At 41.7% G+C, this 4,512-nt stretch overlaps 1 pseudogene; it reads right to left on the bottom strand.

Annotated features, from left to right (window-relative positions):
• Positions 1-1,332: 1,332 nt before the first annotated feature.
• LOC125164442 (AP-2 complex subunit sigma-like) lies at positions 1,333-1,764 on the bottom strand (annotated as a pseudogene).
• Between the last annotated feature and the right edge of the window lie 2,748 nt (positions 1,765-4,512).

The following is a 4,512-nucleotide window of genomic DNA, read 5'->3' as shown; positions in this document are numbered from 1 at the left end:
AATGTGTGAAGGGTTAACCAATCTTTTGTCTGTGATGTGAGTTGTGAACATTATCTCAGTTTATTGTTCACCATTTGACTTTGTTTATGATAGCTTTTTCATGAAAAAATGTATTTTTCTGTAGTGAAATTTGTCTTTTAGCCTTCTGTATTTTCTGTCATGCTTGGAAAGGCCTGTATCACTCTGAAATTATAAAAGTTTTTTCATGTTCTCTACTCCTGTGTATGTGTGTTTAGCTTGCTTTTTTTTTTTAATTTATTATTTATTTATTTTTAAATTTATATCCAAGTGAGTTAGCATATAATGCTATAATGATTTCAGGAGTAGATTCCAGTGATTCATCCCCTATGTATAACACCCAGCACTCATCCCAACAAGTGTCCTCCCTAATGCCCACTAAAGGGTGGACCTTTAGTCCACCCACCCCCCATCCACAACCCCTCCAGTAACCCTCAGTTTGTTCTCTGTATTTAAGAGTTTCTTATGTTTTGTCCCCCTCCCTGTTTTTATATTATTTTTGCTTCCCTTCCCTTATGTTCATCTGTTTTCTATCTTAAATTCCTCATACAAGTGAAGTCATATGATACGTGTCTTTCTCTGACTAATTTCACTTAGCATAATACCCTCCAGTTCCATCCATGTAGTTGCAAATGGCAAGATTTCATCCTTTTTGCTCACCGAGTAATACTTCACTGTAGGTATGTGTGTGTGTGTGTGTGTGTGTGTGTGTGTGTGTATATATATATATATATATATTATATACCATATCTCCTTTATCCATTCATCTGTCAATGGACATTTGGGCTCTTTCAATACTTGGGCTATTGTTGATAGGGCTACTTAGCTTGCTTTGTTTTTTTACATGTTTCCCTTTGATGCATTTTTAGTATTAGATTAGTATTTTTACTTTAAGTTGTGAAGAAGGGATTCAAATGTCCTTTTTTCCAAAAGGTATCCAGTTGACTTAAAATGTTACCTATGTCATGTCACATTCATGAGATTTGTCTCATTTTTGTCTCGTTCTTCTGTCCCATTCATTCATGTGGGTGTTTATGTGATAGTTCCATGTGTCTTTGATGGGACCACAGATTTATTGGGGGCTCCACACATGCACTCACGATGTCACCCAACAACTGCATGGTTACTCAGTGCCCACGAGGTGGCTTCTGCCCGAGGCTGTGCCCAGAGGCAGTGGGGTGCAGTCTTTTCCCTGGTGGCCCAGGCCCAGTTGGTGCCTTCCTCCTGGGCAGCTGAGGAGGGCACCAGGGTGGCCCTCACCTGGAAAGGGGGTGAGCAGGGAGCCAGTGGCCAGGGTGGAGGGGCTGGCTGCCCTCACCCCAAGGAGTGGAGCGTCTGCAGCTGTTTCACCATCTGCTGGCTGGTCTCTGGGATCTTGCCAGCCAGGAACACCTTGTCCACAACCGTGTAAACGTTGTAGAAGTTGAACACCAGGTCCAGTTCACAGACATTGTGGAAATACTCCTTTAAGACCTCCATGAAGTTGTGGATTGCCTAGCATTGGGAAGTGATCTAGAAAAGCAGACCTCCACCAGGTTGGTGTGATTGATCTCGCACGGTGGTTACGCGTGCACCTCCTCATTCAACCCGTTCCTCATCGTCATTGAACAGCATGTACCATGTGGCCAAGTGCATCTTGCCCATGCGGTCCTGGTTGAGGATGTAGCAGATCTGGGGACTCCTGTCTGGACCCCAGCTGCTCAGTCTGGTGGCTATCGGGCAGCTCCAGCTCTGGCAACAGTTCATTTTTTTCTCCCCACAGTTTTAGGAATCGTAGCCACGTGATGTATTTTAATACCTGGTAGTCTACTTCCCCTTATTTATCATTTTCATGATGTTCTGGGTTATTCTTTCTAGTTTACTTTTCCATGAAAACAATTCCTACACTTGATCTTAGCCAAAAGGCCGAGAAGTGATCCGTGAAAACAATTCCTTAAGTTAATTGCATGGTGATATTACCAGTCATTAAATGTGATTAGGATGACACCCTGGGGTGTTTGGGATTTTTCTGCACATAAAAGAAGGAAATGGGAGGTAACCTGACATCCTAAAAAGAAAATTGGCACTCGGAGGGATGAATTTCAATCTCAAACCTGCAGAATATTCTATGGCCTTGATCCAAGCCATGACAATGCTTGAATAGAACTGAACCAGGGTGCTGAAGATTAATGAGAAGAAAAAAACCCTAACTTTTTATAAGATCGTTTTCCTCTTTTCATAATTTTAGTATGCCAGATCTCTCAGGGTAATGGAATCTCTCTTTAGTGACTAAGAGTCATGCATTATTTCTGATTGTTCATCTGTGGTGGTGTTTTGGTATAATTTGCAGAAAAGCAATGTTTTCCTAAAAGCATAGAAGGGAGTAGTAGATAGGATTCAGTCATTCGAGGTTTTATTCACAAATATTGTGTTGGGCTTTTACATGATTTCCCACAAACAAATAAGTCTAATGAAGTCTCCCAGAAGCACATTTTTGTTACTTTTCCATTTCAGTTTCAGGACTGTAAACACACGTTTCTATGTTGTGACTAATGCACAACAATATTTAAAGCCTAGGACTTGGCTCATATTGAAACTTTCCTACTGAAGGGATCAAAGGCATTTTGCTATTACTCTTTCTCCATTTTCCTGGGATCTGGGAGATACTGCAGAATCTCTTGTGGTCCATACTTATAAAATTCTTGGATTTATTGAGGTTTTGCTGTTATTATTTAATAATCAGTCTCAGGATTTTGCGATTCCTATCCAGGGAAAAAGCAAAGCTCAAAATTCAACAAAAGCATGAATACAAAGCAAACAAACTGAAAATGTGAAGACCCTGTCATGTATTGAATTGTAGCTCCAAAAAGATGTATACAAATCCTAACCTCTATACCTATGAATGTGACCTTTTGTGAAAGTAAGTTATTTCTTAAAGTTTAAGGTTCTAACATGTTGATTTGATACATTTATATATTGCAATATGATTGCCACCATGGCTTTAGTTAATACCTCTATCACCTCACATAACTATCATTTTTTTGTGTGTGTGTGGTGAGAATATTTAAGATCTAGTCTCTTAGTAATTTTGAAGTATGTAATTCCATATTGTTGACTATTGGGAATAGGCTCTTTGGAGGTATGATTAGTTAAGGTTCTCTAGATGAAATCATCCTGCATTTAGACTGGGCCTTAAATCTAGTAACTGGTGTCTCTGTGAGAAAAAGAGGAAGATTTGACACACAGAGACACAGAGGAGAGGACGCCATGTAGGTGGAGGCGAGGATTGGAATGATGCATTCACAAGGCATGAAAAACTAAAGATTGACCAAAAGCTAGGAGACAGGCATGAAACAGATTCTCCCTGAGGGCCTCTGGAAAGAACCAACCTTGCTAGCACCTTGATTTCGGACTTCTAGTCTGCAGAACTGTAAGAGAATACGTTTCTGCTGATTTAAGCCACCTAGGCTATGGTAATTTGTTATTGGGAAAAAAAAAAAAAAAATGGCAGCCATAGGAAATTAATATAGCCCTGTCAGGAGAGGCTGAGAAGGAAAGCTTTTGTTCTGAATCTAGCACACTTGTGTTTTGCTATTTGTGTGTGTGGATTTTTTAAAAAAATTTTTTTAATGTTTATTTATTTTCGAGAGAGAGAGGCAGAGTGCAAGTGGAGGAGGGTAGAGAGAGGGAGATACAGAATCTGAAGCAGGCTCCAGGCTCCAAGCGGTCAGCACAGAGCTCAATGCAGGCTCGAACCCACAAACCGTGAGATCACCATCTGAGCCGAAGTCAGAGGCTCAACTGACTGGGGCCACCCAGGCACTCCGAGTCCAGCACACTTGTGAAGTAGAAGAAATATTTCTTCAGCAGCTTTCTGCCTCCACCCGGTTCTCCTTCTTTTGACTTTCCTGCCCTGGTGTCCACTGTGTCAGGCCTCATTCAGATTGCTCCTTTGTGAGTCACTCTCTTCCAAGTCACAAAAGTACCCTCATTTCCTCTTCAAATCTTTTCCTGTGCCAAGACCTCCACCGGTGATCAGCTTACAACAGCTTGTTCACAGCGTGGTAGAGAACAATAATGTGGGGTGTTGACCCTCTGAGGAAAATTCTTATCTTTAAAACAGATGGAAAGGACTTTACCACAGAGGAATTCTCTCTTCTGGTAGAATCTCTAGAATTAACACGTGGGCGAGGTGGATACTTTTGCAGAGGCTCTTCTTCCGTCCTCAGACCTCCGTGCCTTCTCCCCCTCAGGAGAATCTTTCCCAGGAATCCTGGTTTCCATGGCTTCTTTAGAATGAAAGAGGGACCCCACTATCTCCATCTACACAACTGCCCTCTCCAGGCACAGCATCCCATGGCAAGTGGGGGCCAGGTTGGGCAAGGCAGACTGGCCTGGAGGTTAAGGTTCATGGAGAAACTGCTTTGAAGGAAGGAAGATTTTTTTTTTTTTTTTTTGAGAGAGAGAGAGAGAGGGAGAGAGAGAGGGTGCAAGTGAGTGGGGGGTAGAGAGAAA

The sequence above is a fragment of the Prionailurus viverrinus genome, chromosome A1 (genome assembly GCF_022837055.1).
Source record: "Prionailurus viverrinus isolate Anna chromosome A1, UM_Priviv_1.0, whole genome shotgun sequence".
Taxonomy (NCBI): domain Eukaryota; kingdom Metazoa; phylum Chordata; class Mammalia; order Carnivora; family Felidae; genus Prionailurus; species Prionailurus viverrinus.
The sequence above is the reverse complement of the archived record's forward strand: the minus strand, read 5'-3'. Positions and strand labels throughout refer to the sequence as shown.